Source organism: Paramormyrops kingsleyae, unplaced genomic scaffold (assembly GCF_048594095.1).
Source record: "Paramormyrops kingsleyae isolate MSU_618 unplaced genomic scaffold, PKINGS_0.4 ups42, whole genome shotgun sequence".
Lineage (NCBI taxonomy): Eukaryota > Metazoa > Chordata > Actinopteri > Osteoglossiformes > Mormyridae > Paramormyrops > Paramormyrops kingsleyae.
In genome coordinates, this window is record NW_027325980.1 from 462,176 (window position 1) to 473,337 (window position 11,162).

Consider the following 11,162-nt stretch of genomic DNA (forward strand, 5'->3'; position numbering starts at 1 on the left):
CCTATAAGAGTTCGACCTACCATTATAGGAAAATGTGTTTTCGTGAAGAAATCATGACAAACTAACACGAAATGAAGTTTTCATTATAACTTGAAAATCTGAATTCATTTCATGAAACCTGCGTTTCCCCTGTAAGAGTTCGACCTACCATTATAGGAAAATGTGTTTTCGTGAAGAAATCATGACAAACTATCACAAAATGAAGTTTTCATCATAACTTGAAATTCTGAGTTCATTTCATGAAACCTGCGTTTCCCCTATAAGAGTTCGACCTACCATTATAGGAAAATGTGTTTTCGTGAAGAAATCATGACAAACTCACACGAAATCAAGTTTTCATCATAACTTGAAATTCTGAGTTCATTTCATGAAACCTGCGTTTCCCCTGTAAGAGTTCGACCTACCATTATAGGAAAATGTGTTTTCGTGAAGAAATCATGACAAACTCACACGAAATCAAGTTTTCATCATAACTTGAAATTCTGAGTTCATTTCATGAAACCTGCGTTTCCCCTGTAAGAGTTCGACCTACCATTATAGGAAAATGTGTTTTCGTGAAGAAATCATGACAAACTCACACGAAATCAAGTTTTCATCATAACTTGAAATTCTGAGTTCATTTCATGAAACCTGCGTTTCCCCTATAAGAGTTCGACCTACCATTATAGGAAAATGTGTTTTCGTGAAGAAATCATGACAAACTAACACGAAATGAAAGTTTTCATCATAACTTGAAATTCTGAGTTCATTTCATGAAACCTGCGTTTCCCCTATAAGAGTTCGACCTACCATTATAGGAAAATGTGTTTTCGTGAAGAAATCATGACAAACTCACACGAAATGAAAGTTTTCATCATAACTTGAAATTCTGAGTTCATTTCATGAAACCTGCGTTTCCCCTATAAGAGTTCGACCTACCATTATAGGAAAATGTGTTTTCGTGAAGAAATCATGACAAACTCACACGAAATCAAGTTTTCATCATAACTTGAAATTCTGAGTTCATTTCATGAAACCTGCGTTTCCCCTATAAGAGTTCGACCTACCATTATAGGAAAATGTGTTTTCGTGAAGAAATCATGACAAACTCACACGAAATCAAGTTTTCATCATAACTTGAAATTCTGAGTTCATTTCATGAAACCTGCGTTTCCCCTGTAAGAGTTCGACCTACCATTATAGGAAAATGTGTTTTCGTGAAGAAATCATGACAAACTCACACGAAATCAAGTTTTCATCATAACTTGAAATTCTGAGTTCATTTCATGAAACCTGCGTTTCCCCTGTAAGAGTTCGACCTACCATTATAGGAAAATGTGTTTTCGTGAAGAAATCATGACAAACTCACACGAAATCAAGTTTTCATCATAACTTGAAATTCTGAGTTCATTTCATGAAACCTGCGTTTCCCCTATAAGAGTTCGACCTACCATTATAGGAAAATGTGTTTTCGTGAAGAAATCATGACAAACTCACACGAAATCAAGTTTTCATCATAACTTGAAATTCTGAGTTCATTTCATGAAACCTGCGTTTCCCCTGTAAGAGTTCGACCTACCATTATAGGAAAATGTGTTTTCGTGAAGAAATCATGACAAACTCACACGAAATCAAGTTTTCATCATAACTTGAAATTCTGAGTTCATTTCATGAAACCTGCGTTTCCCCTATAAGAGTTCGACCTACCATTATAGGAAAATGTGTTTTCGTGAAGAAATCATGACAAACTCACACGAAATCAAGTTTTCATCATAACTTGAAATTCTGAGTTCATTTCATGAAACCTTTGTTTCCCCTATAAGAGTTCGACCTACCATTATAGGAAAATGTGTTTTCGTGAAGAAATCATGACAAACTCACTCGAAATCAAGTTTTCATCATAACTTGAAATTCTGAGTTCATTTCATGAAACCTGCGTTTCCCCTATAAGAGTTCGACCTACCATTATAGGAAAATGTGTTTTCGTGAAGAAATCATGACAAACTACCACGAAATGAAGTTTTCATCATAACTTGAAATTCTGAGTTCATTTCATGAAACCTGCGTTTCCCCTATAAGAGTTCGACCTACCATTATAGGAAAATGTGTTTTCGTGAAGATATCATGACAAACTCACACGAAATCAAGTTTTCATCATAACTTGAAATTCTGAGTTCATTTCATGAAACCTGTGTTTCCCCTATAAGAGTTCGACCTACCATTATAGGAAAATGTGTTTTCGTGAAGAAATCATGACAAACTCACTCGAAATCAAGTTTTCATCATAACTTGAAATTCTGAGTTCATTTCATGAAACCTGCGTTTCCCCTATAAGAGTTCGACCTACCATTATAGGAAAATGTGTTTTCGTGAAGAAATCATGACAAACTACCACGAAATGAAGTTTTCATCATAACTTGAAATTCTGAGTTCATTTCATGAAACCTGCGTTTCCCCTATAAGAGTTCGACCTACCATTATAGGAAAATGTGTTTTCGTGAAGATATCATGACAAACTCACACGAAATGAAGTTTTCATCATAACTTGAAATTCTGAGTTCATTTCATGAAACCTGCGTTTCCCCTATAAGAGTTCGACCTACCATTATAGGAAAATGTGTTTTCATGAAGTAATCATGACAAACTCACACGAAATCAAGTTTTCATCATAACTTGAAATTTTGAGTTCATTTCATGAAACCTGCGTTTCCCCTGTAAGAGTTCGACCTACCATTATAGGAAAATGTGTTTTCGTGAAGAAATCATGACAAACTAACACGAAATGATGTTTTCATCATAACTTGAAATTCTGAGTTCATTTCATGAAACCTGCGTTTCCCCTGTAAGAGTTCGACCTACCATTATAGGAAAATGTGTTTCCGTGAAGAAATCATGACAAACTACCACGAAATGAAGTTTTCATCATGACTTGAAATTCTGAGTTTATTTCATGAAACCTGCGTTTCCCCTGTAAGAGTTCGACCTACCATTATAGGAAAATGTGTTTTCGTGAAGAAATCATGACAAACTAACACAAAATGAAGTTTTCATCATAACTTGAAATTCTGAGTTCATTTCATGAAACCTGCGTTTCCCCTATAAGAGTTCGACCTACCATTAAAGGAACATGTGTTTTCGTGAAGAAATCATGACAGACTACCACGAAAAGAAGATTTCATCATAACTTGAAATTCTGAGTTCATTTCATGAAACCTGCGTTTCCCCTATAAGAGTTCGACCTACCATTATAGGAAAATGTGTTTCCGTGAAGAAATCATGACAAACTATCACAAAATGAAGTTTTCATCATAACTTTTAATTCTGAGTTCATTTCATGAAACCTGCGTTTCCCCTATAAGAGTTCGACCAACCATTATAGGGAAATGTGTTTTCGTGAAGAAATCATGACAAACTACCACGAAATGAAGATTTCATCATAACTTGAAATTCTGAGTTCATTTCATGAATCCTGCGTTTCCCCTATAAGAGTTCGACCTACCATTATAGGAAAATGTGTTTCCGTGAAGAAATCATGACAGACTACCACGAAATGAAGTTTTCATCATAACTTGAAATTCTGAGTTCATTTCATGAAACCTGCGTTTCCCCTATAAGAGTTCGACCTACCATTATAGGAAAATGTGTTTTCGTGAAGAAATCATGACAAACTAACACGAAATGAAGTTTTCATTATAACTTGAAAATCTGAATTCATTTCATGAAACCCGCGTTTCCCCTGTAAGAGTTCGACCTACCATTATAGGAAAATGTGTTTCCGTGAAGAAATCATGACAAACTACCACGAAATGAAGTTTTCATCATGACTTGAAATTCTGAGTTCATTTCATGAAACCTGCGTTTCCCCTGTAAGAGTTCGACCTACCATTATAGGAAAATGTGTTTTCGTGAAGAAATCATGACAAACTACCACGAAATGAAGTTTTCATCATGACTTGAAATTCTGAGTTCATTTCATGAAACCTGCGTTTCCCCTGTAAGAGTTCGACCTACCATTATAGGAAAATGTGTTTTCGTGAAGAAATCTTGACAAACTAACACGAAATGAAGTTTTCATCATAACTTGAAATTCTGAGTTCATTTCATGAAACCTGCGTTTCCCCTGTAAGAGTTCGACCTACCATTATAGGAAAATGTGTTTCCGTGAAGAAATCATGACAAACTACCACGAAATGAAGTTTTCATCATGACTTGAAATTCTGAGTTTATTTCATGAAACCTGCGTTTCCCCTGTAAGAGTTCGACCTACCATTATAGGAAAATGTGTTTTCGTGAAGAAATCATGACAAACTAACACAAAATGAAGTTTTCATCATAACTTGAAATTCTGAGTTCATTTCATGAAACCTGCGTTTCCCCTATAAGAGTTCGACCTACCATTATAGGAAAATGTGTTTTCGTGAAGAAATCATGACAAACTAACACGAAATGAAGTTTTCATTATAACTTGAAAATCTGAATTCATTTCATGAAACCCGCGTTTCCCCTGTAAGAGTTCGACCTACCATTATAGGAAAATGTGTTTCCGTGAAGAAATCATGACAAACTACCACGAAATGAAGTTTTCATCATGACTTGAAATTCTGAGTTCATTTCATGAAACCTGCGTTTCCCCTGTAAGAGTTCGACCTACCTTTATAGGAAAATGTGTTTTCGTGAAGAAATCATGACAAACTACCACGAAATGAAGTTTTCATCATGACTTGAAATTCTGAGTTCATTTCATGAAACCTGCGTTTCCCCTGTAAGAGTTCGACCTACCATTATAGGAAAATGTGTTTTCGTGAAGAAATCTTGACAAACTAACACGAAATGAAGTTTTCATCATAACTTGAAATTCTGAGTTCATTTCATGAAACCTGCGTTTCCCCTGTAAGAGTTCGACCTACCATTATAGGAAAATGTGTTTCCGTGAAGAAATCATGACAAACTACCACGAAATGAAGTTTTCATCATGACTTGAAATTCTGAGTTTATTTCATGAAACCTGCGTTTCCCCTGTAAGAGTTCGACCTACCATTATAGGAAAATGTGTTTTCGTGAAGAAATCATGACAAACTAACACAAAATGAAGTTTTCATCATAACTTGAAATTCTGAGTTCATTTCATGAAACCTGCGTTTCCCCTATAAGAGTTCGACCTACCATTAAAGGAACATGTGTTTTCGTGAAGAAATCATGACAGACTACCACGAAAAGAAGATTTCATCATAACTTGAAATTCTGAGTTCATTTCATGAAACCTGCGTTTCCCCTATAAGAGTTCGACCTACCATTATAGGAAAATGTGTTTCCGTGAAGAAATCATGACAAACTATCACAAAATGAAGTTTTCATCATAACTTTTAATTCTGAGTTCATTTCATGAAACCTGCGTTTCCCCTATAAGAGTTCGACCAACCATTATAGGGAAATGTGTTTTCGTGAAGAAATCATGACAAACTACCACGAAATGAAGATTTCATCATAACTTGAAATTCTGAGTTCATTTCATGAATCCTGCGTTTCCCCTATAAGAGTTCGACCTACCATTATAGGAAAATGTGTTTCCGTGAAGAAATCATGACAAACTTCCACGAAATGAAGTTTTCATCATGACTTGAAATTCTGAGTTCATTTCATGAAACCTGCGTTTCCCCTGTAAGAGTTCGACCTACCATTATAGGAAAATGTGTTTCCGTGAAGAAATCATGACAAACTACCACGAAATGAAGTTTTCATCATGACTTGAAATTCTGAGTTCATTTCATGAAACCTGCGTTTCCCCTGTAAGAGTTCGACCTACCATTATAGGAAAATGTGTTTTCGTGAAGAAATCATGACAAACTACCACGAAATGAAGTTTTCATTATAACTTGAAAATCTGAATTCATTTCATGAAACCTGCGTTTCCCCTGTAAGAGTTCGACCTACCATTATAGGAAAATGTGTTTTCGTGAAGAAATCATGACAAACTATCACAAAATGAAGTTTTCATCATAACTTGAAATTCTGAGTTCATTTCATGAAACCTGCGTTTCCCCTGTAAGAGTTCGACCTACCATTATAGGAAAATGTGTTTCCGTGAAGAAATCATGACAAACATCCACGAAATGAAGTTTTCATCATGACTTGAAATTCTGAGTTCATTTCATGAAACCTGCGTTTCCCCTGTAAGAGTTCGACCTACCATTATAGGAAAATGTGTTTCCGTGAAGAAATCATGACAAACTACCACGAAATGAAGTTTTCATCATGACTTGAAATTCTGAGTTCATTTCATGAAACCTGCGTTTCCCCTATAAGAGTTCGACCTACCATTATAGGAAAATGTGTTTTCGTGAAGAAATCATGACAAACTACCACGAAATGAAGTTTTCATTATAACTTGAAAATCTGAATTCATTTCATGAAACCTGCGTTTCCCCTGTAAGAGTTCGACCTACCATTATAGGAAAATGTGTTTTCGTGAAGAAATCATGACAAACTAACACGAAATGATGTTTTCATCATAACTTGAAATTCTGAGTTCATTTCATGAAACCTGCGTTTCCCCTATAAGAGTTCGACCTACCATTATAGGAAAATGTGTTTTCGTGAAGAAATCATGACAAACTCACACGAAATCAAGTTTTCATCATAACTTGAACTTCTGAGTTCATTTCATGAAACCTGCGTTTCCCCAATAAGAGTTCGACCTACCATTATAGGAAAATGTGTTTTCGTGAAGAAATCATGACAAACTAACACGAAATGAAGATTTCATCATAACTTGAAATTCTGAGTTCATTTCATGAAACCTGCGTTTCCCCTATAAGAGTTCGACCTACCATTATAGGAAAATGTGTTTCCGTGAAGAAATCATGACAAACTAACACGAAATGAAGTTTTCATCATAACTTGAAATTCTGAGTTCATTTCATGAAACCTGCGTTTCCCCTATAAGAGTTCGACCTACCATTATAGGAAAATGTGTTTCCGTGAAGAAATCATGACAGACTACCACGAAATGAAGATTTCATCATAACTTGAAATTCTGAGTTCATTTCATGAAACCTGCGTTTCCCCTATAAGAGTTCGACCTACCATTATAGGAAAATGTGTTTCCGTGAAGAAATCATGACAAACTAACACGAAATGAAGTTTTCATCATAACTTGAAATTCTGAGTTCATTTCATGAAACCTGCGTTTCCCCTATAAGAGTTCGACCTACCATTATAGGAAAATGTGTTTCCGTGAAGAAATCATGACAAACTAACACGAAATGATGTTTTCATCATAACTTGAAATTCTGAGTTCATTTCATGAAACCTGCGTTTCCCCTATAAGAGTTCGACCTACCATTATAGGAAAATGTGTTTTCGTGAAGAAATCATGACAAACTACCACGAAATGAAGATTTCATCATAACTTGAAATTCTGAGTTCATTTCATGAAACCTGCGTTTCCCCTATAAGCGTTCGACCTACCATTATAGGAAAATGTGTTTCCGTGAAGAAATCATGACAAACTACCACGAAATGAAGTTTTCATCATAACTTGAAATTCTGAGTTCATTTCATGAAACCTGCGTTTCCCCTATAAGAGTTCGACCTACCATTATAGGAAAATGTGTTTCCGTGAAGAAATCATGACAAACTAACACGAAATGAAGTTTTCATCATAACTTGAAATTCTGAGTTCATTTCATGAAACCTGCGTTTCCCCTATAAGCGTTCGACCTACCATTATAGGAAAATGTGTTTCCGTGAAGAAATCATGACAAACTACCACGAAATGAAGTTTTCATCATAACTTGAAATTCTGAGTTCATTTCATGAAACCTGCGTTTCCCCTATAAGAGTTCGACCTACCATTATAGGAAAATGTGTTTCCGTGAAGAAATCATGACAAACTAACACGAAATGAAGTTTTCATCATAACTTGAAATTCTGAGTTCATTTCATGAAACCTGCGTTTCCCCTATAAGAGTTCGACCTACCATTATAGGAAAATGTGTTTCCGTGAAGAAATCATGACAAACTAACACGAAATGAAGTTTTCATCATAACTTGAAATTCTGAGTTCATTTCATGAAACCTGCGTTTCCCCTATAAGAGTTCGACCAACCATTATAGGAAAATGTGTTTCTGTGAAGAAATCATGACAAACTACCACGAAATGAAGATTTCATCATAACTTGAAATTCTGAGTTCATTTCATGAATCCTGCGTTTCCCCTATAAGAGTTCGACCTACCATTATAGGAAAATGTGTTTCCGTGAAGAAATCATGACAGACTACCACGAAATGAAGTTTTCATCATAACTTGAAATTCTGAGTTCATTTCATGAAACCTGCGTTTCCCCTATAAGAGTTCGACCTACCATTATAGGAAAATGTGTTTTCGTGAAGAAATCATGACAAACTAACACGAAATGAAGTTTTCATTATAACTTGAAAATCTGAATTCATTTCATGAAACCTGCGTTTCCCCTATAAGCGTTCGACCTACCATTATAGGAAAATGTGTTTCCGTGAAGAAATCATGACAAACTACCACGAAATGAAGTTTTCATCATAACTTGAAATTCTGAGTTCATTTCATGAAACCTGCGTTTCCCCTATAAGAGTTCGACCTACCATTATAGGAAAATGTGTTTCCGTGAAGAAATCATGACAAACTAACACGAAATGAAGTTTTCATCATAACTTGAAATTCTGAGTTCATTTCATGAAACCTGCGTTTCCCCTATAAGATTTCGACCTACCATTATAGGAAAATGTGTTTTCGTGAAGAAATCATGACAGACTACCACGAAATGAAGATTTCATCATAACTTGAAATTCTGAGTTCATTTCATGAATCCTGCATTTCCCCTATAAGAGTTCGACCTACCATTATAGGAAAATGTGTTTCCGTGAAGAAATCATGACAAACTAACACGAAATGAAGTTTTCATCATAACTTGAAATTCTGAGTTCATTTCATGAAACCTGCGTTTCCCCTATAAGAGTTCGACCTACCATTATAGGAAAATGTGTTTTCGTGAAGAAATCATGACAAACTCACACGAAATGAAAGTTTTCATCATAACTTGAAATTCTGAGTTCATTTCATGAAACCTGCGTTTCCCCTATAAGAGTTCGACCTACCATTATAGGAAAATGTGTTTTCGTGAAGAAATCATGACAAACTCACACGAAATCAAGTTTTCATCATAACTTGAAATTCTGAGTTCATTTCATGAAACCTGCGTTTCCCCTATAAGAGTTCGACCTACCATTATAGGAAAATGTGTTTTCGTGAAGAAATCATGACAAACTCACACGAAATCAAGTTTTCATCATAACTTGAAATTCTGAGTTCATTTCATGAAACCTGCGTTTCCCCTGTAAGAGTTCGACCTACCATTATAGGAAAATGTGTTTTCGTGAAGAAATCATGACAAACTCACACGAAATCAAGTTTTCATCATAACTTGAAATTCTGAGTTCATTTCATGAAACCTGCGTTTCCCCTGTAAGAGTTCGACCTACCATTATAGGAAAATGTGTTTTCGTGAAGAAATCATGACAAACTCACACGAAATCAAGTTTTCATCATAACTTGAAATTCTGAGTTCATTTCATGAAACCTGCGTTTCCCCTATAAGAGTTCGACCTACCATTATAGGAAAATGTGTTTTCGTGAAGAAATCATGACAAACTAACACGAAATGAAAGTTTTCATCATAACTTGAAATTCTGAGTTAATTTCATGAAACCTGCGTTTCCCCTATAAGAGTTCGACCTACCATTATAGGAAAATGTGTTTTCGTGAAGAAATCATGACAAACTCACACGAAATCAAGTTTTCATCATAACTTGAAATTCTGAGTTCATTTCATGAAACCTGCGTTTCCCCTGTAAGAGTTCGACCTACCATTATAGGAAAATGTGTTTTCGTGAAGAAATCATGACAAACTCACACGAAATCAAGTTTTCATCATAACTTGAAATTCTGAGTTCATTTCATGAAACCTGCGTTTCCCCTATAAGAGTTCGACCTACCATTATAGGAAAATGTGTTTTCGTGAAGAAATCATGACAAACTCACACGAAATCAAGTTTTCATCATAACTTGAAATTCTGAGTTCATTTCATGAAACCTTTGTTTCCCCTATAAGAGTTCGACCTACCATTATAGGAAAATGTGTTTCCGTGAAGAAATCATGACAAACTAACACGAAATCAAGATTTCATCATAACTTGAAATTCTGAGTTCATTTCATGAAACCTGCGTTTCCCCTATAAGAGTTCGACCTACCATTATAGGAAAATGTGTTTCCGTGAAGAAATCATGACAAACTAACACGAAATGAAGTTTTCATCATAACTTGAAATTCTGAGTTCATTTCATGAAACCTGCGTTTCCCCTACACTGAAAAAAATTAGTTGTTGAATCAACTTAAAAAAATCATAGAAAGTATTTCCACGTGATTTTATAGATTTTTCTCAGCATTAAGTAATTTTGTTGTTCCAACTTAATTTTCCTGGGTTGGTTGTAAATGATTTACTAAGGTTGACTGAATCTGAGTTCGATGATTTGGTCCAATTCAATTTTCTTTATTTAACTAAACATGATTTACATTTGTAGATTTCATTTTATTTATTGGAGTTGGTATAACTGTGTACGCAGGTTGGTTACACATTATTTAGTAAAGCCAATGTTATTTAAATATGTTAATTTGGTGCAAACTGATTTACATGGGTAAGTTATTCATAATTTACCAAAAAGATCATTTACAGGTAACTGGATTAAATAGAGTTTGTCCACTGGATCATATTTAAATTGTACAGCCTGCTGGATGTCAAGAGTATAAAAGATAGCACACAACAAACATGTTGTAACAACCTTTAGTCCCAAGCTTGCCAGAAAAACAGGACATTAGTTTCCTTTTCAGAATGATTCAGTGTAAACCTTACAATTTCCTGAGAAATACAGTGATAATAAAGCACATTTAAGTTGTGCTTAAGAATGCAACTTTGTAAAATACAAAGCATTTAGAAACCTGCTTCCTCTTACACATGAAATATTCAACAAACACCTTAGTTTACTAACAAATATAAACCTTGCAATTTCCTGCAACATAATAAAACACATTGTCATGTTTAATGTACTAAAACATTCAACTTTGAAAATTATTTTCTCATTTTGAAAATGC